General features: G+C 46.9%; 1 protein-coding gene across 1 annotated transcript in view; it reads left to right on the top strand.

Annotated features, from left to right (window-relative positions):
- The window catches only part of ATP9A (ATPase phospholipid transporting 9A (putative)), a 131,155-nt gene that overhangs the window by 4,859 nt on the left and 104,533 nt on the right, over positions 1–21,763 (top strand). The gene's annotated exons all lie outside the window — the stretch shown is intronic.

Genomic DNA, 21,763 nt, shown 5'->3' with positions numbered 1-21,763 from the left:
GCTCCTTTGCAGAGGTGCTCATGCCATGCCAGGACGAGGGTGCATCAGTGATGTGAATTCACTGTTGATGTGGACGAAGAACAGTGCCTGCGTAGGGAGTTCTTTATACAGATGTGTTTATTCAGTGGGAAGTTCTGAACTTTTTATTGAAGCTGTCACTTCTGATTTGTGATGTTAAAATGCCTGTCTCTCTTGACATCATGGAGGGTAGTATTAGGTATGCAATACAGTTGATTCTCATTACTTGCAGTAGTTCTGTTCTGTGAAGTCCCTGCCAGCACTGAATTAGCGAACAGTGAACCACAGCTCCTAGGGGCAAATACAGGGTTAGGTTCCTGTGAGCCTCGGGTTACAACATTTCAGTTGACTCATCAATAGAGAACATTGTGTTAGGTATATTTCTGTTGAAAGAAACGGTGTCTAAATATGTTGTTGATTCATTAACACTGAGCTCATGACCAACAGTACTGCAACTCATGCCTTGAAGGAAGCTTATATGTAACACATGTATTTTTCTCCATGAGGCACATCACAGGCTTCTTGCTCTTAGGAATGCTGACAGTGCTGGGACCATTTTAAACAGTGAAATAGATAACAAAAAGCACAGAAATGCAGGACACATGGCACTAAACAGGCCATGAAGAGGACCCTTTTGTACAGTATGAGAGCGGAGATGAGAAGGCACATCCTCGCCCCGTTCAGCCTCAGCTGGGAATGTGTGTGGGTGACTCGGATTGTTTTTTCCACTCTGAGCATGTCTGTGAATGACCACGAGAATGCCGTGAGCATTGATTTTTGAGGTTACGGATTTTAGGCAGTAGGTGAATTGGCAAAAACAAATATCACAAATCAGAAGGATGGGCTGTATGTAGGGGTGCGTGTGTTTTCAGTGTCTTTCTGTTGGCACGGTGGACGTGGTATTAGGTATGCAGTCCTAATACCTAACATTAGGTATTAATATTGGGGGGTGGGGTGTGTTGGGGGGAGCATATCGGGGGATTGTGCTGGTGACTGACATGTATGGCCCCCAGCCCGCCCCCTCTCTGTGACGGGTGGAGAGTTGCGTGAACAGCTCTCTGCTCCCTTGGACGAGTACAGTCAGAGCAGGCGTTGGTAGCGGCCCATCAGGAAGTGTTCTATGCGTCCTCTGCCAGCCCAGCTGCACTTGTGCCATCCACTTCCTGTTACAGAATCCCTGCCGTGGGCCCTCGCCTGTACTGACCAAACCCGGACCAGGTGCTCCCTGCCCATGCCAGGCACAGGCAGTGGCACCAGATGTGAAATTACAAACCCAGGTGGAGATGCTGAAGGGTAGAGCCTGGATACAGGCGCCACTCTTGCCGGGGCTTCCCTGAGGAAGGCCAGTGAGCCACCTGGGTGCCAGTCCCTAAGGAAGCAGGGTGGCCATTTGACCTTGACCTCGGCCACCCATGCAACAAGTAGAAAGGAGGAGGCGGGGTGTCGAATGATCCGTCTTTGGACTTTGGGCTGTTATCTCTCAGAACAGAAGTTTCTTTTAATATCTCTACCCAGATGCACGTGATGAAAGTCATTAACTAGGGCTGGCCAGACTTGATGGCCACCTTTGGGAATAGACATGAAGTGCCTCGAGCTTCCCTCCTAAACGTGAGTGGACTTTGGTTTAATTTAGAAAAAGGCTCATTGTAACATATTTTTCGATGACTTTTACCTGAAGAGATAGAATGGTGCTGATTGTTTTTAAAGCCATGGTTTAATTTAGAAAGAAAAAGATTCATTGTAACATATTTTTCGATGACTTTTACCTAAAGAGATAGAATGGTGCTGATTGTTTTTAAAGCTAGCATCTTTTATTCATGTGACTTTGAAAGATTGATTTGGGTATTCAGAGCTTGGCCTGCGGGAAGCTTCGCCAGAGATCACTTTAGGTGGCTCGTGGCCAAACACTGAAAGGTTAGCAAATATGTTTATAGTTCCTTCTGTTTGTGCCAAGTGATACTTGTTTTCTCTTTGTAGTAGTGACAGGAAGTTTTCTTTTAGAATACATTTCAGTAAAAAACACAGAGTTCATTTAAAAGTATGAAGTCAGTAATAGTTCGGTAGGTTTGTAGACGTGCCCACGTCATGCCTGACATTTAGGAGGTGGTGGCCTGTGCTAATAACATGGTGCTGTTGGTCTAAAAATATAATGTTACTGTTACAAAGGAGAAAGAAAAGGGATAAGCTGGTGGTGCTAATAGATTAAAAATTATTTTTTTAAAAAAATTATTTTATTGAAGTATAGTTGATTTGCAATGTTGTTAGTTTCTGCTTTATATAGCAAAGTGAGTCAGTTATGCATGTATATATTCTTTTCCATTATGATTTATTACAGAATATCAATATAGTTCCCTGTGCTCTACAGTAGGACCTTGTTGTTTATCCATTCTGTATATAATAGTTTGCAGCTGCTAACCCCAAACTCCCACTCCATCCCTTGCCCATCCCACCAACCCCTGAGCAACCACAAGTCTGTCTTGTATGTCTGTGAGTCTGTTTCTGTTTCATGGATAAGTTCATTTAGGTCATGTTTTAGATTCCACATATAAGCAATGTCATATGATATTTCTCTTTCTCTAACTTATTCACTTAGTATGATAATCTCTAGGTCCATTCATGTTATTGCAAATGGCATTATTTCATTCTTTTTTATGGCTGACTAATAACATTGTGTACATGTACCACATCTTCTTTATCCACTCATCTGTTGATGGGCATTTAGATTGCTTCCGTGTCTTGGCTATTGTAAATAGTGCTGCTATGAACATTGGGGTGCGTGCATCTTTTCGAATTATGGTTTTGTCCGGATATATGGCCCGGGAGTGGGATTGCTGGAGCATATGGTAGTTCTATTTTTAGCGTTTTGAGGAACCTCCATACCGTTTTCCATAGTGGCTGCACCAACTTACATTCCCACCAACAGTGTAGGAGGGTTCCTTTTTCTCCATACCTTCTCGGCATTTGTTATTTGTAGACTTAAAAATTCTTTTTATTTTGCTAGGTTGTCCATGAAAAACATTTTTAAACGATGGTTAGTTTACCTAGTTCATCTGGGACCTTAACGCTGCTTTAGTCATTGTCTAGAGTTTGAGAGGTTTGTGGGAGAGGACAGTTGGACGGGGCCCCGTGGAAAGAAAGGCTTCTTGTGTGAATTGGAAAGCTGGGTGGGCTGGAGACTACTGCCTTCTTCCAGTTAGATCTCTGTGGCAGTTGCCCAGTGCCAGGGAAGAGCCTGCTGGCTGCCCTCCCTGAGGAAGAAGAGGCCTATGGAGGGAACGGGGCCTGGTAGGCTCTCCCTCTCTTTGCTGCGCCATCTGCTGTGACACAAGATGAGGTAGGGTTTGGCCAGTTTAGACCTCAGGGATCCTCAGCCTCAGCACTGTTGATATTTTCGGTTTGACAGTTCTCTGCCTTGGGAACCTGTCCTGTGCACTGTAGGATGTTGGGCAGCATCCCTGGCCTCTGCCCCCTAGATGCCAGTGGCACCCTCCCCCCAGTTGTGACAACCAAAACTGTCTCCAGACATTGCCATGTCCCCCGGGGGGTGGGAGGAGTAGGAGTGGGCAGCTGTTAGGACCCCCTGGATGAGTGGAATGCGCACACGCTATGAAAAGCCATACCCCTTACTGTCCTTAAGGTGACTCATCCTGTCTTTAAAAAAAAAAAAAAAAAGAAAGAATGAAAAAAGAAAAACCTGCTGGGCAAGAAATTCATGTTTGGATTATGTTCTTAACTCTGAGTTCAGCTTCTCATTTAGCCGCTAAGGAAGTCTTGAGCTCTTGGAAGAAAACGTTTGGAAAGTGTCACGGGCTGACGTGTGTCCCTCTCCAAATGTACATGTCGAGGTCCTAACCCAGCATCTTAGAAAGTGACTGTATTTGGAGACAGGGCCTTTAAAGAGATGATTAAATTAAAACGAGGCCATTACGGTGAGCCCTTAACTCATCTGAGTGGTGTTCTAAGAAGAGGAGATTAGGACACAAAGAGAGATACCAGGCATGAGAGGAAAGCCCATGAGGACACAGGGAGAAGGTGGCCGTCTGCACGCCAAGGGAGGAGGCCTCAGAAGGTAACAGATCTGCTGACACCTTGATCTTGGAGTTTCCAGACTCCAGAGCTATAAGAAAATAAATTTCCATTGTTTAAGCCCCCTGGCCTGTGGTGTTTTCTTATGGCAGCCTGAGCAGGCTAATATAGGAAGCATCGTGTGGTTATTTTGGTAGGTGAGGAATCTCTCAGTGTTTTTGGTAAACCTTTATTTTAAACTGATGATGAGTTCTTTAGTGCTTTTCTTTAGACAGTCCGGTCTCAAGAGTTCTCCATAAGCAAAGCGTTCTCCATGTTGCACAGTCATGTCCACTAGAGCTGAATGCCACCCCCCACCCCCCTGCAACCTAAAACACATGCTCCATAAGGTGGACGTGCTGTCCCCAGATGTTTCCTTTTGCTTAAAGAGTTTACAGGGGTCACATTTCAGGTTGCGCTTTGGATGGTTGGTTTGTTAGTTCTTGTCACTTGGATTGTGCTAGATTAATTTGATGAGAATTATAATAGTTGCTACCCCCTATTGTGTGCTGATTAGGTGTCCAGTGCTCTTCTAAGAGTTTTACGTGGATCATCCCATTTCATCCTCCTGACAACCCTACTTTACAGGTGACAAACTGAAAACGGTTTTGGTTTAGAAAACTTAAAAGCTCATTTCAGTTTTTTTTTTAAAGTCTCATTTTTATTTGAATTTCTGCAGCAAATTGTATTTTGCAACCTGTCTCTATGCCCTTTCCTATTTGAGTTTTTTTGTAATGGCCATTTAGAGGAAGTGACTTTTGTTGAGGGAAGAGGAATTGGGGGTTTGTGAGCCTTCAGTGATTTGGAGGTAAATATGTGTGTACTCCATTGTTCCTGGTAGAAGCAGAGAGCAGAAATGGTGTGACAGAGGAAAATTCTGGAAACTTCAAATTATCCCAATCACTGTAAATCCATCAGAAGCATAATATCTGTTTTCAGAGTTAGTTTCCCTATTGATCCTTTTTTTAAAAAATTCACTCTCTCTGTAGGAGAGACATTCATGCTAATGGGGGGGGGAGTGCAGAACATCTATTTCTAAAATGTGTGTACTCACCCTGTAAAAGGAAGTGATTTGAATCTGAATACTTTTTAGCTTTTATACAGTCAGTCCCCATGAAAGTGCAAAGAATAGTTAAAACTGGAGAACCTCCCCCGCCCCCATCCTCTCCCCTTTTTTCTGTTCTCCAGATTAAAGGCAATTAGAGGCTCTCATACAAGGAACGACACAATTGTGTCCTGGTAAATCAAAGGACTAGGTAGTAAACAGATAACACCACTTGTCCCACCTCTCAGGGTTTTTTTTCCTAAATAAGCTGCTTAAAAAACTATGCATATGTACACATCCATACATATATATACACACACAGGAAAGTGCACAAATCATAAACGCACAGCTTGATGAATTTTCATGAAGTGAACACACTCCTGTAACTGGCAGCAGATAAACAGGCTCTGACCTCAGAAGCCTCCTCTTGCCTCCTTCCTCCCCCGTCTTGATCTATATCCTGACTTCTAACAGAGATTGGCTGGGCCTGTTTTTGACCTTTAAGTAAATGCAGTCATGTAGCAGGTACTCACTCATGCCTGTTAATTCTTGCTCCATGTTTTGTTCATAAGGGTTGACCGTGTTGCATGTTTATTGTAGTTTGTTCACTTCTGTCCGCCATATGAAGTCAGAGTATGAGTAAGTCATTGATCCTTGAACAATGAGGGAGGGGGTTAGGGGTGTTGACCCCCAACCAGTCAAAAATCCAAGTACTGGTACTGCTTGCTATCTTTGCCTCAAAAACAAAGGAATTAATAAATGACTCACCCAAGAGCAGAAGCTCAAACAGTTTGAATAGAATAAGGACTCAAACCCTAGTTCTTTTGATTTTACATATTGTGATCTCTAATCAAACACAAACTTTTCCCCAAACTTAGTTAATTTAAAGATCTGTAAAATGAAAATACAGGTACTTTATTTATTGAGAAAAATCCACATATAAGTAAGTGGACGGGTGCAGTTCAGACCCATGTTGTTCCAGGGCCAGCTGTATTCCGTGACCCCTCTATCCCATCTCTTCCTGATGGACAAGTGGGACGTTTCCAGCTTGAGGTCTTATGAATGGTGCTGCTGTGGACCTCCCTGAGCTTATCTTGAGGACATGTATTATGTGGCTTTGTTGGGCCCTTGGGGATATTTGTGTTTAGCTTTAGTAGAAATTGATAGTTTTCCAAATTGTACGAATTTATGCTTCTCCAGCCGAGAAAGTGCCAGATGCTCCACATCCTCGTCCACACTTGGTATTTGTCATTTTTCATTTTAGCCATCCTCATGGGAGCATAGTAGTATCACAAGAAATTATTTTTAAAAAATATTTACTTGAAAAAAAATTTACTTGAGAGAGGCTTCATTTTCTTGCTCTGAAGTCAAGTTTTAGACGTATAGGATAGCCACATCATGGTAACCCTGAACCTAAACGTGGCAAAATGGTTGCATCACAGCGGCCTTGCCTTTCTGACCAAGTACTCTCTTTTTATTTTTACTTTGATTTTATTTTGCCTCATGATAACTTTGCACCATAGCTCATAGCTCACACTAGCTCAAAGATTGCAGTCTCTGTCCTAACACAAATCCTTGTTTCTACCTTGATTCCTCCCAGTATATTCTGCAGCTTGATCTTTCTTTCCTTTCCTTTTTTTTTTTTTGCATTTCTTATTTTTGATATTTTTTAATTGAGGTAACATTGGGTTGTAGCATTATGTAAGTTTCATCTGACTGACATTATATTTCTATTTCTGCATACATTACAACCAAACACCCTCTTCTTGAGTAGTTTTCATCATAAGGGAGACAGTAAAAAAGTATACAATTTACTTTCTTTTAATTGTAAAGTGAGTGCATGTGTATTAAAAATTGGAGAACAGAGAAAACTGATGAATGAGTTACTGATGTAACTTTCCCTTCAAAGGCAACCACAGTTAACACAAACCTTTTAGCATATGCTGTTTTCTTCCTGTCTTGTTTCCGTGTGTACATTGTTTGATGAATTATAACCATGTAGCACATGTGTTTTTATTTCCTGCTTTTTTTTTTCATTCAGCATTTTAATGTAAGGCTTTTTTTTTTGTATCATGATGTGCTCTGTAAATGACACTTTAAGTGGCAACATATTATTTCTTTGAGAAGACACCTTTAATTTACATAACCAGGGCCCTGTATTTTTACAAGTTGATTCTTATTGTCACTTGATAAATAATGTATTCATTCTGAACGCTAGCCCTGCAAAGCAGAGGCACGCCAAAGACACACAAAGGGAAAGTTGAGGGAGGCCCAGGCCTGGGTCATGGTGACCTCATATTTGCTCCTTGGCTGGAGGTGCTCTCATTTCAGTCCTCTCTGCCTCCCAGCTGCTTCCTGCTGCATCACTGAGGTTTCTTGTGTTTCCAGGCTGTTGCATTAACTGGGCCTGAGCCTTTGTCGGTCACTAATATCCCCTGAGCAGCACTGGGCTGTTTTGTGCCCAGTGATGGAACTAGGGGCCTGGGGGACCAGGGCTTGTTAGAGAACAGCCCCTGTACAGTCAAGCCGGAGACAGCTGCTGCGGCCCTGGAGGTACCTGACCCGCTCAGAGCCCTCCCCAGCTCTGGGGCCCCACACAGGACTTTTTTTTTTGGCTGCATTGGGTCTTCATTGCTGCACGGGGGCTTTCTCTAGTTGCAGCGCTTCATTGTGGTGCACGGGCTTCTCATTGCGGAGCACAGGCTCTAGGCGCGTGGCCTTCAGTAGTTGTGGCGCTCGCGGGCTCTAGAGCACAGGCTCAGTAGTTGTGGCGCACGGGCTTAGGTGCTCCACGGCGTGTGGGATTTTCCCAGACCAGAGCTCGAACCCGTGTCCCCTGCATCGGCAGATGGATTCTTAACCACTGCGCCACCAGGGAAGCACCCCACACGGGACTTTTAAACACTAGCATTTTATTTTTTCTAGTATAAAAGTAATAATTTCTGTTAAAGAAAACTAGTGATTTCTCTTAGAGAAAGGTTAAAGATGCAGTAGCCAGAATTTAAAGCCCGACTTCCTATTAACATTTAGGTATGTTTCCTTCTGATCTATAATTTTATCAGATGGCTGTTGGGTGACATTTTCGTTGGTTTTTGCTGTTAGAAATTAGAACTTAGGGCTTCCCTGGTGGCGCAGTGGTTGAGAGTCAGCCTGCCGATGCCGGGGACATGGGTTTGTGCCCCGGTCCAGGAAGATCCCATATGCCGCGGAGTGGCTGGACCCGTGAGCCATGGCTGCTGAGCCTGCGCGTCCGGAGCCTGTGCTCTGCAACGGGAGAGGCCACGACAGTGAGAGGCCCGCGTACCGCAAAAAAAAAAAAAAAAAAAAAAAAAAAGAACTTAGTCTACAGAGGCTATCTTTCTTCTTTCTTTTTTTTTAGCCATGCCATGCGGCATGTGGGATCTTAGCTCCCTGACCAGGATGGAACCCGCACCCCCTGCAGTGGAAGTGCGAAGTCTTAACCACTGGACCACCAGGGAAGTCCCTAGAGGCTATCTTGATGCATAAATTTTTGCTACATCTTGGACAATTAATTTCTGGAAGGGCTCTGCCATTTTACACCCCATGAAAGCCAGTATGGCCCTTGTTCCAGGGTCAGGATAATTTTGCCTTTTGCCTAGCGCATACCCCCGAGATTGGGAAAGTTTAAAAAAAAGAGAAAGAAGTAAAAACACATGCTTTTTTTCCTTTCTTTGTCGACCACAAATCAGGCTTCCTGTTTATTAATGTGTGAGCCAGGTGGAGCTGGAGGGCAGAAGGGGCCTGTGGTCGATTGAGGACAGGCTTGCTCCGTGGTCACGCTCTGTGGATGGACTGGGGGAACCGAACACCTCGCAGTGGTGTGTGTTTGGTGGCTATGCGAGAGAATGGAGTCTGCAAGCATACAGTAAATGTTTGTTGAACGAATAAAAGGCTTTCTAGATCCAGTTTCTCGTGACAAAGCTGTGTGTAGACAGTGGGGCCAAGGGCACGTCTGCTTCCCTGCAGAGGAGGGTGAGGGTTGTAGTGGGGTCGTTGGAGCCCAGGGTCACGTTCCCCTGCAGCAGCATCATTAGGAGAGGTGTGAAGTGCTCCCTGTGAGGGCCCTGCCACGCCTGAGCTGCCCTCGGGCCGGCCCCTCAGCCCCTCTACCACCTGTTTCCAGAGGTAAACTCCTCCTAAGCGACAGGTGTTGTAACTTCTGGCGTCTTACAGGTGCCCTTGGAAACATCCCCCATGGCCTTCCCAGGGCTGTCTCGGTGCCAGAGCCATGCCCGGTGGGGCAGCGCCTTGGCTGGGCTGCAGCCCAGGTCTCCAGGGGAGCACGGATGGAGCTGAGTCCGGTTAGGAGGCGGGTTCCTGGTGGAGGGCTGGCTCCCCGCGGCCTGGCTTGGCTGCCGAGGACCTTGAGGGGCTGAGAGCCTGGATTCAAGCACGGCTGCCTCTGTCCACATTGGCCTCCTCCTCTCACTGGCTGTATGACCTTGGGCGAGAGAGTCCAGCTCTCTGAAAACGGGTGTTGGGCTTCCCTGGTGGCACAGTGGTTGAGAGTCCGCCTGCCGATGCGGGGCATGCAGGTTCGTGCCCTGGTCCGGGAAGATCCCACATGCCGCGGAGCAGCTGGGCCCGTGAGCCATGGCAGCTGAGCCTGCGCGTCCGGAGCCTGTGCTCCGCAACGGGAGAGGCCACGACAGTGAGAGGCCCGCGTACCAAAAAAAACCAAAACAAACAAAAAAAAAACGGGTGCGATGACAGTGCTCGGTGGGGGGTGTGAGGACTGCAGGAGCTGATGAGTGTCAGGTGCTTAGATCCCAAGCGTGTGGCCCCCGGGAATTACAGTAGCAGTGATAGCCGTTGTCAAGGACGACAGTGGGGTGGAGGGAGGAGCCATGCGGGCCTGGGCGGTGGCACTGGGGACCCTCCGTGTGTCCTGCTGTGTCTCTGTCATCGGGTTCCTCCCTAGGTGGTCGTCTGAACAATTCAGAGGTGGCTCTTGGAGTCTGCTGTAGTGTGAGGTCTTCAGGCGCCGGTTAAGAGCGATCGCTCTCGGGCCCACCTGCTGGACGCACAGCTGACTCTGCCCCCCACCAGCGGCAGGACTCTCAGTGTGGGAGGGGGAGGATGAGCGCGCCCACGAAGTGGGGGTGTGGGTCAAGGGAAGTAATTCACATTGACAGCCGCCACACACTGAGCGCTTTATACATGTTCTTGCTTATTGTTCTGGTAGCTGGGGAATTGCCTTCCATGGAGTCATTTAGCTCTGTTCAGTTCTCTGGCATTCTGTGGGCTGCTGCTGGGTGCTGCCACACCAGCCCTCTCTAGAACCCGTGAGCAGATGGCCTAGCGAAAGTGTCCACGTGTGAGTAGGGTCCCTGCATGCTGGGTGCCTGGGGCATGTGAAGGGATCCACGCAGAGCGACTGAGCACCTGCTGTATACCAGGCCTGGGGTGAGAGGCGAGCAGTATCTGGTCTCTGACCCACAAGCTTGTGGCTGAGATTTAAGGCTGCAGACTGAGAGCTGTGTGCTGTTTGGGCAGCAGTGTGGGGTTTGTTTGTTTTTTTTTTGGTTTTGGTTTTAAATTTAAAAAGTTTAATCACAAGGTCACATAGTTCAGTGTTTTTTTTTTTATAAATTTATTTGTTTGTTTTTGGCTGCATCGGGTCTTTGTTGCTGCGCGGGGGCTTTCTCTAGTTGCGGCGAGCGGGGGCTACCCTTCATTGCCGTGCGTGGGCTTCTCATTGCGGTGGCTTCTCTTGTTGCGGAGCACGGGCCCTAGGCGCGCGGGCTTGGTTGCTCCGTGGCATGTGGGATCTTCCTGGACTAGGGCTCGAACCCGTGTCCCCTGCATTGACAGGCAGATTCTTAACCACTGTGCCACCAGGGAAGTCCCAGTTCAGTGTTAAAAGGTACAGAAGGTGTGTACATTGCACACTCAGCCTCCCTCCCACCCGCTTGGTTCACCTACCCTGTGCCCCTCCCCAGGCAACCACTCATCAGTTTCTTCAGTGTCGTTCTGGAGAAACTAACCATCTACCAAAAAAAGTACAAGTATTTTATATCTCTCTATCTAGACAAACATGCATGGATGTTTCCCTTTTTTATTCAATTGTTAGTACACCTTACACACTACAACCTATTGTTTTCACTTAACAATACACCCTGGGCTTGTTCCATATCAGGACATAAAAAGCTTCTTTATTCCTTTAAATTTTTTCTTTAAAGTGGCTTAATAGGATTCCATCGAATAGATGTACTTTAAGCAGTTTACTACAGATGAGGTTTAGGTTATTTCTAGTTTGCTATTACTAGCAATGTTATGGTGAATGGTCTTTATCCCCATTTTGGAACATATGGAATATCTCGAAGGGGAATGGTTGGGTCAAAATGAATGTCCATTTGTAATTTTGATAGCTGTCGCCAGGTTTCCCTCCCTCAGGGTAACACTGATTTAGGCCCCTCCCAGCAGTGAAGGTGCCTGTTTGGCCATCCTGACCAAGCACAGGTGTTGTTAGGCTCTTTGATCTTCGTCATCGTGCTAAGTAAAAAAATTATCTCAGTGTGGTTTTAGTTTTGCCTAGTACTTTAAAATTGAATCAGTTGCCAACATTTAAAAACTGAGTGTTTGCATCTCACAATCTATGTTTTGTCTTTGTCTTGAAGAATTGGATGGTCTCCTGGGCTTATGTAGAATTGTATGCTGGTAGGATCTGGGGGCAGCTACTTCCTTCCCATGGGATCTGCTCTCCTCAGTGTGCCCCACCCCACTGGATCCTTTGTTTATTTTTGTTCATTTATTGTTTTCTGTTACTTGCTGGGCTTCTGTAGATTTGAGTTTGTCAGTCCTGGTCTAGAGAGAAAAAGGTGAGTAAGTCTAAGGGAGAACAGAGCTGCTTCCTCTTCTCTTCGGGAATAACAGAGTTGGGTTTTGACGGATAAGTAGAAGTTGGGTGATGGGCTTGCCTGAGCAAGTCTGGTGTGGATGAGTCTTGCACAGCGGTTGGGAGTTGGAGAAAAGTGAAACAGCCAGGGAAGAACTAAAAGTGCAGAGTTCTGGAGCTCACTTGCCTTGGCTGCAGTCGGTGGCTTGACTGTGAGGACCTGGGATGAAAAGGTAACGGGGTGAATTTGAGTTCATCATTATTGAATCGTGGGGTTGGATGCAATGTGAGAGGTCTCATGTGCTCTGAGCAGAAAGAGACCAATAGGGGAAGACTTGAGGCACGAGAAATAGGGAGAGGCGACAGTTTCCATCATCCGTGACTGCCCCCTACCCGAGAGAACCAGAGTTAACAGTGTGTGTGTGTGTGTGTGTGTGTTTGTTTCCTAGTATTTTTTCCCATGCGTATATCAGCATATATTATTTTTATTAAAATATAGGACAATAAATTGCTTATCTTTTGCTTGCTTTTTTCCTTCCGTTTTATCACTTGGATCTTGTCCTGCCAGTGTGTGCGTCTCTACCTTATTCTTTCCAGACTACAGTCCGCTGTACAGGGGTCTTGCCGTAATGGGCATTTGGTCATTTCCAGGGTTTTGCTCTCTCTCTGTATTGCTGCTGCCGGCCTCCTAGTGCATTTCCCGTTGGTCACCAGTACCAATATTTGTGTCCTTCTAGGTAGACTTGCTAGGTCAGAGGATCTGAGCTTTACGGTTGAAGAAGCTGCTACATTGACTTGGCTTTTTTCATTGGTAAACAGTAGTCCCACCTTATCTGAGCTTTCGCTTTCGCCTTCTATGGTTTCAGTTACCCGTAATGAACCCGAAAATATTAAATGGAAAATTCCAGAAATAAACAATTCATCAGTTTTACATTGTCCGCTGTTCCGAGTAGCATGATGAAATCTTGTGTCTTCCTTAGTCCTGCCCTGGACATGAATCATCATGCCTCTGTCCCGCATATCCTGCCGGTCGTCACTTAGATGGGTCTCCATTATCAGATCAGCTGTCCCAGTATCACAGGGCTTGTGTTCAAACAACCTGTATTTTCCTTAATAATGGCCCCGAATAGTGATGTTGGCAGTTCGGACATGTCAAAGGGAAGCTGTGAAGTGCTTCTTTTAAGTGAAAAGGTGAAAGTTCTCGACTTAAAGGAAAGAAAAAAAATCGTATGCTGAGGTTGCTAAGATCCACGGTAAGAATGGATCTTCTATCAGTGAAATTACAAAGAGGGAAAAAGAAATCCGTGCTAGTTTTCGTGCACCTCAAACGGCAAACCTTATGGCCACAGTGTGTGATAAGTACTTTAGTTAAGATGAAAAAGGCATTAAATTTGTACAGTAAGGTATTTGAGAGAGACCACGTCCATATAACTTTTATTACAGTATATTGTTATAATTGTTATGTTTTATTATTGGTTATTGTTGTTAATCTCTTACTGTGCCTGATTCATAAGTGAAACTTTATCACAGGTGTTTGTGTATAGGAGAAACACTGTATTGGTGGAGTTCAGTGCTATCCTCAGTTTCAGGCATCCCCTGGGGGGGGGTCTTGGACCGTATCCCTTGGATAAGGGGGACAACTATAGTCTTGTTTCTTCTCCAGACAGTAGCATTCCTGTGGCCAGAGATGCTTCAGACTTCAGTGAACTACTTCCTTCTTTGCATTCTTTCAGATCCTAGATTTTATATTCTCCCGGTTTAAAAAAAAAAAATCTAGCCACTTCCCTGTATCTAGAACAAAGAGCAGAAGTTTCCCTTCATACCTTCCCTTCCATTCCTTCCAGTCCCCCCCACCTGCCCCCAGGCATCTGTACTTAACAGTTTGGGTCACGTCCTTCTAGACCTGCTGTCCAATGTGGTAGCCACTAGCCACATGTGGCTGTTTTCATTCATTAAATTAATGAACTAAAATTTAAAATGTGTGTTTCCAGCGCTCAACAACCATGTGTGGCTAATGGCTGGTGTGTTCGATGGTGCAGCTAGAGAACATCTCCCTCTGCACAGAAATGTCGGGGACAGTCCCGCTCTGGAGCAGCGTTCTCAGACTCGGGACGGTTGGCATTTGGGGCCAGATAATCCTCTGTGTGGGGCTGTCTTGTGCGCTGTAGGATGTTTAGCAGCATCCTTGGCTTCTACCCACTAAATGCCAGTAGCCCTTCCCTTCCCTGGAACTGCAGTCATGACAGCCAAACATCTCTCTAGACGTTGCCAAGTGTCCCCAGGGGCAAATTCACCCCCTACCCCCGTTGAGAGCTACTGCTGCAGACTATTTTCTCTATATTGCTTTTTTAAAAATTGGGGTATACTTGATGTACACTATGATATAAGTTTCAAATGTACAACCTAGTGATTCACAACTTTTAAAGGTTGTGCTCCATCTGTAGTTATTATATAATACTGGCTATATTCCCTGTGCTGTACAATAATACATCCTTGTAGCTTACTTATTTTATACATAGTAGTTGGCACCTCTTAATCCCCTTCCCCTGTCTCTCCCCTCCTCACTGGCACCCTCTAGTTTGTTCTCTGTATCTGTGAGTTCTCTATGTTGCTTTTAATTTTCCTTTACTTTCTTCCTGGATCTTCCCGCCGTCAACACTGAGACTCTCTAGCTTCCTGGACTCCGGCTTCAGGGAAGGTGGCTACGTCATGCAGGCAATTTAGCAAATATTTACTGAGTGCCTGCTGAGTGGCACCAGGGCGGAGATGATCATTTCTTTGGACGCCAACTCCTTGTCGCAGTAGTTACGTTCTCCAGAAACATTGTTCCCTTGGCGTGTCCCTCTCTAATATTTGCTTTTCCTTTCATTTGGCCAGATTGTGTGAAAACACTGCACATCTGGTTGGCAGGCTATTGGCTATCAAAACCTTTGTTTGTTTTAGAGTCAAGTCATAAGGAAGTCCATTTTGGTTTCCTTTTGTTTAAATTGTCTAAGCTGGAAGCAGTGTAGACTAGATTATTTCTAGCCTTACATCTTAACCTAGTTGAATAGCTGTTGCTATTCAGGTGAGAAAATTTTCATGTTTTCTTTTTTCAATCTGGAAAAATAACTGAAGAGAAATAATATCTACTTTTAATTGAATGCCTGTTATGTGCTAGGCATTGTCTTACACCCTTTATATATAAAATCCTTAGTCTTGGTAGTTATTCAGCAAGGCGGGTCTTGTTGTCATTTTACAGATAGGGAAAGTGGGAATCACAGAAGATGAATTGTCCAGGGGCACACAGCTGGTGTGGAGCGGGGCTGGGATTTGCGCACAGGCCCATCTGGTTTAAAAGCTGGTGTTTATTCCTCTAGCCCACGTGGTCCTGCTGTTCTGAAACTGTGACTCTTGCTTGTTACTTCTTTTTCAGCCTCTACATTAATTTCTCGCACTCGGGGGCTCTATCTGGTAGCCCATCTCCCCAGCCTGTCTAGAATGTGGGATAGGAGTTAATTTGTCTGGGAAAGTGACAGCTCAGTTTGGTGTTGAGAAGCAACAGCAGGGTGACAGCTGCCACCCCACAGCTCCAGGCAGCTCCCCCGCTTGGACCTCCAGGGTGCTGATGTCCACCCCTGGACAGACGGGGTGTGGCGGCAGCTGATAGAAGAAAAAAGAGTCGTGGGTATAAATTCAGATGTCACAGGGGAGCCTGGCTGCCGCCTCTTCTGCTTTAACTGACCTGGGGGCCGGGGGAGGACTTCGTCATTTGTAAATTTGCCACCAAGCCCAAGGCTTCTACTGCAGGACAGTAGTTCCCCAAATAGCAGATGACGGCTCCAGGTGCTACAGTGATCCTAAGTAATTCATGGACAGGAACTAAATCACATTGAGATGTATAGCGAGACACTTCCTTTTTCAGTTTTCCTTTTAACCCTGTCAGGGCCCACTTTTGAATAGCAGAAGAAACTGGCAAGCAGGCAGCAGGCTGGGGGCTGGGAGCCACTGTATCTGGAATTTAGTAACATTTGCTTCTCATTGTGTTGATTTTGATGTTTACCTTCTATTTATGGCAAGTGATACTGGCCATAAATGATATTTTCCATTTATGATAGTGGTTACCTTTTAAGACACATTTATGTACTGATAAATAAAATCCAAGTCAGGAGTCCTCAACCAGGGCACAACTGGCATTTGAGGCTGCATCATTCTTTGTGGTGGGTGCTGTCCTGGGCTTTGTAGGATGTTTAGCAGAATCTTGGCCTCCTCTACCTACTAGATACCAGTAACTAACCCCCTTCTCCCTGTTGAGAATCGCTGATTTAAGGTATGCAAATTGAGGCAACGTTATGAAGTTAGAAAGTAGAATTAGTTGGATATGGTAGAAATCCCATGTGTGTGAAAAGGGCTGAAGTTTGGGAAACTCTTTAGGCAAATTGCCTTCAGTTGTGGGGTCCACTTGCTGATGTTCCTGTGGCATTGAGGTTTGTTCAAGAGCGAGATGCCTTTCAAGGAGATGCCTTGAAAGAGCTGCTCTAAAGCAGCACCATCTAGTAGAACCTCTGCCATGCTGGAATGTTCTGCATCCGCACCATCCAGTCCATAGCCACTGACCACCTGTGGCCATGGAGCACTCAGAATGTGGCTGCTGAGAATGAGGAATTTAACTCTTTTATTTAAGTAACTTAAATGTAAAGCCACCATGTTGGACATCACAGCTCTAAAGAAATCAGTGTGCAGACGTCAGGATGATAGACTGCAGGCTTTAAAAGCTTAGAAGTGAAGACACACAAACCAACTGGAATGCATCTTACTAAGGACGGTCCAGCCATGTGGCAGACAGGACTATCAGACAGGAGATTTGGGGCGGTGGTTAACTGCACCCACTTAACATTGGCTTTAGCAAAGTAAAATAAAAACCAATGTACTGGTGCCTAAGACTTGAGAAGCCCAGGGAACCGACAGACCTACACTCGCCCCCGAGGTGGGCAGGAGCCTCCTGTGGTCTCTGCATCCTCCTTGTGACTCCATTTTCAGGCAGACTCTCCCTAAACAGGAGCAAGGTGGCTTCCTGCAACTCCAGGCTTGTTTTCTGCTACCTTAACAACCCCAGGGTGAAGAGCATGTCTTTTCTGGAATTTCTAGCAAAAATCCCAGCCAGGCCTCTCATTGGCCCTTTCTCTGAGCCCATCACCATGCCGAGGGCTCTGCTTGGCCAAGCCTGGATCCTGGGCTTGTCACGCCTGGAGCTCAGAGGTGGGGTTGGCCTCAGGTGGAAAGATGGAGGGAAATGGACTTATTAATTATGATACAAGAGTAACTGTAGGCTATAGAAGAAAACTGTATGGTAGCCTAGGCTAAGGGACTGAATCTGAGGTGGGACACACTTGGACGGGGGCCCCTCCCTAAGGCTGGGGTGCAGACCTGGTTGGAGACAGTATAGTTCAGGCCACTGGATGGCAGGACCAGAGCTGGTCTGCAGGTGGGACAAGCCAGAAAGCAATCCCAGGGGTACCGATGGGGTGGCAGGCACAGCTGATGGTTGACACATTGGGTGTACAATGGGAGTGAGGGCACCGGAGCTCACAGTGTCCCTGGTGGGACACTAAGGGCCACAGTGACAGGAGGACCTTGGGAGACAAACCTGGGGGTGAGGGAATCAAGGCAGTGGTGTGGAGGAGGCCTGGGGCATGGGATGTCCATATCAAGAGGGCCCTGGGAAGGTGACCCCTGGGCCACAGTGGGGCTTGAAAGCCTCGAGGTACAGCATGTGCTGGGCGCCTGGCTGGCCAGAACACCATTCGATGGCCTCACTCAGCGCACTGCTGCCCCGCCCACTGTGCCACAGCCTGGAAACCACAGGTGAGCTTTTTCCTCCGGTGGTGTCCCTCCAGCGCCCTCTACTGAGAAGGCTTAGCATTTCACTGACTGTAAAGGAGAGGCAGAAAGGAGTCTGTCCACCTCCCAGAGCGGGCATGGAAGGGTGACTGGGGAGCTGGGAGCCAACGCATTGATGTAAAGATTAATGCATGAGTGTGGGGGCAGGGCAGCTGATGTGCACACAAAAGAGCTCCGGTTTGAGCAACCTGAGAGCCCTCACTCTCTATGGCCCCTAAGGGTCTTTCCAATTTTATGTCATGAAGAGAGACTAGAAAAAAAAAATAGAGCTGTGAAATAATTGTGCTGATGGGGCTGTTAATGGCTGTGCAGGGTACTCTCAGGCTCTTAGCTCAGGATCTGGATCAGACAGACCTGGGCTTAAAGTCGGCTTCTACCACTCGGTAGTCGATGGAGCTGATGTAGCAGTAGATCTTGAGCAGGTAACGGAGTCCTCTCTGGGCCTCAGTTTATCCATCATGAAAATGGGGATGATGCTAGTACATACTATGTAGGATTGTTGTGAACATTAAGTGAAGTAAGACATTATTTTTTAAAGAGAATACACTTCTACATCCATAACATTTTGAGAATCTGTATCTTTCTCATCACCCCTCACGGCCACCACCCTAGTCTTTGCTTGCCTGGATGACGGCAACAGCTTTCTAAATGATCCTTCTGTTTCCAATTTTTTTGGTTAATGTACAGCTTGATTAAGATATAGTTCACATACCCTGCAGTTCACCTCTTTAAAGTATATAATTTCAGCAATTTTTAGTATATTCATTGAGTTGTGCAGCCATCACCACAATGTTAGAACACTTCACCATCCCCCAAAGAAGCTTCACACCTGTTACCTGTTTCTCCTTTTGCCCACGGCAGTGTCTTCTCTGCTCAGAAGCCAGAAGGACCTTTAAAAAAATGTAACTTGGGAATTCCCTGGCCGTCCAGTGGTTAGGACTCTGTGCTTCCACTGCAGGGGCATGGGTTTGATCCCTGGTTGGGGAACTAAGATCCTGCAAACCGTGAGACATGGCCAAAAAATATTAAATCAGATCATGCCACCCTGTGCTTGTAACCCTTCAGTGATCCCCACTGTGGATGGAGTAAAATCCAGACTCCTTGCCCTGGTGACAAGGCCCTGTGTCATCTGCCCTCTCCTTCTCTTCCAACCTCAATTTTTTTTTTTTTTTTTCACGGTTCGCGGGCCTCTCACTGTTGTGGCCTCTCCCGTTGCAGAGCACAGGCTCCGGACGCGCAGGCTCAGCAGCCATGGCTCACGGGCCCAGCCGCTCCGTGGCATGTGGGATCTTCCCGGACCGGGGCACGAACCCGTGTCCCCCGCATCGGCAGGCAGACTCTCAACCACTGCGCCACCAGGGAAGCCCCGACCTCATCTTTTACCTTCTCCCCCGTGTTCGGTGCATTCCAGCCACACTGGTCTTCTTTCCCTGCAGATGTGTGTCAGGCTGCTTCCTACCTCTGGATCTTTGCCCTTGCGGTTCTGATCTGCCTAGATGGCACTTCCTTGCCTGGTTGCATGGATGTTTCTTCTTGTCACTCAGCTCAGCTGTCACCCCAGCCTTCCTGACCACCCAGTCTCCCTGAGCCACACCCCTTCCCCCACTGCGTCTCTTATCCCATGCCTTATTTTATTTTGGATAGCTGTTTACTGTCTCTCTTCCTCCCCATGGGAGGAGGACCTTGTCTGTCTTGCTCACTGTTGAATGCCCTAGGTGAGGACCTGCATCCTGTGAGCGCACAGGACATTCTAGGTGAATGAATGTGTGACAAAAAGGGAGCAATGATCACTTGTCTTATTACTGTTATTATTAGATACTCAGTAAATACTATTGACCTAAAAGTCATTGAAAGTGTGCAGCTTATATCCAGTGCAGGTAGAAAGTGAATAAACAAGGTGACAATCAAGGTGATTAAATGAGATGGGCTTGGGGCTAGTGACACTGGGCTCAGGTGACACAAAGTCCTTATTTTACCCTGTGCCAAATGCTTATTACCCTTTGTTGCAATGAGATTGTGAGGAAGTAGAAGAGAAGGATCCTGTTCCACAGTTAGGTCCCCACAGGAGCTGGAATCGTAGTTGGACCAGATGAGCACTTAATAAATGCTTACTATTATGGATTTAGCTAAAAAAAAAAAATAAAAATAAAAATGCACATTTAGTCCCGTAGGTAATATACGTACAGTGTGACGGAAGAATAAGGAGGAGAAGGCGCCCCTACTGCCTCCTTCTCAAAGGAAACCGGTGGTGTCAGCTGTCAGGGAGGTTTTCTGCATTGGCGAGCATAGTCTGCACGTTATCCTCTTGATTTCATGCAAAGAATGGCATCCTGGACACACCTTTCAGCTCCTTTCTGATTTAGCATATCTTGCAAATGGGGCTATTTAGCGCATACAGCTCTATCTCCTTCTTCAAAGACTGTTGAGCATTCCATTGTATGGATGTTCCCTGCTTATTTGACCAGCCGCCCTCTGATGACCGGTTAGGTGGGGTTCCAGTCTTTGCTACCACGTGCGGGCTGCCCTGAATGACCTGCCCCTGTGCACGTGCACACCTGCCGGTTCAGTCACGGAGAGTTTAACTTGGTAGCTGGCTGTGTGGAACCTTCTGCCAGGACAAAACAGACAAAACTCATAAACAGCCTGACGGTATGTCACTCTCTTAAATTCATTCGTCAGCTTTCATTAGAAACACTCAGCTCTGGGAGTCGTCATTACAGGATTATCATAGGATGGGGAGAGACTGGCTGGTTCACAGAAAAGTCAGTGACCATGGGTAGGTATCTGCAGATTGAAGGGTGTGCTTCCGTCAAATGCATCCTACCTCCCTCATTCAGTGCTTTGCGTCCACGGATGGCCAGCTTGGGTGACGCACACCCAGGAGCAGGGATGGGGCTGGACACCTCAAGGTTTCTGTGTGTGTCTCTCACCAACAGGAATGAGTTATTAGAAGTGAAACCCATTCTCAGGAGAGCTACCGCCATCCTCCCCACCCCAGCCCTAGCACTGGTTTACCGGAACCAGGATGCCATTTTTAAGAAAGAGCATCGTGTTTCATCCTGGAAATTTTGAGCATCTGAGCAGGCAACTTGCTGGCTTGCTAATCTTTAGAGTCCCGAAGCCCAGGGACTGTGTGTGCTCAGCTCTGCACCCCAGTACCTGGGAAGGGCCTGCCTGGCCCGTAGGAGGAGGGGGAGATGGTGGGTCCGCAGGTGACAAGTGGTTATGTAAGTCGTCATGGCCATGTCTGGATGGGTTGCCTTCAGCTGGCAGCATCTCAAGGGGCTGGTAGGGCGGGGGTTCCTTGCTCCCAGCCTGTGGGGGGGGCGGGGAGGTGAACAGTTCAGCCTGGGGTCTTTCCACGAAAGACCCTTAACGAATGCTCGTAATTCTCAAAATGCCTGTTTAGAGCCGCTCCTGAAGGATGGGCTGCCTTTTTTTGTCACGAGTGAGGATGGGCGTGTGTGTCTCAGAGCAGCTGAGTTTTGCCAGAGCTGGGCAGGTGTCCCTGGCTTCACACAGGCGACCTGAGGGCAGGCGTGCCTGGTGAGCTGCCCTCCGGGGGCGGCCCTGGGAGTCAGTTTGCCTACAGCTGGCACGCTGTCCTGTCTCCAGGTTATGCGGGGCGCCAAGTCACCATCTTCCTGGCGTGTTCCTCCAGCATGTTGCTAAAACGGGGAGCCGAGTGTGGAAGGAGATTCTTTCCCTTCTCTTTCTGTATAGTAATCTTGGTGTGACCAGCACCCTTGATAGCATGTGGGGTGGGAAGACACTGGGTTTCAGAATAAGATGGACCTGGTTCAAGGCCAGACTCAGCGGTTTCTCACATCTTGGCAAACTCGGGTGCTTTATTCAGCTGTCCTGAGCTTTCCTCTCTCACCTGCAGAATGGCAAAG

Source organism: Hyperoodon ampullatus, assembly GCF_949752795.1.
Source record: "Hyperoodon ampullatus genome assembly, chromosome: 14".
NCBI classification, from domain to species: domain Eukaryota; kingdom Metazoa; phylum Chordata; class Mammalia; order Artiodactyla; family Ziphiidae; genus Hyperoodon; species Hyperoodon ampullatus.
Note: the sequence above shows the minus strand (reverse complement) of the source record. Positions and strands in the feature narration are given on the sequence as shown.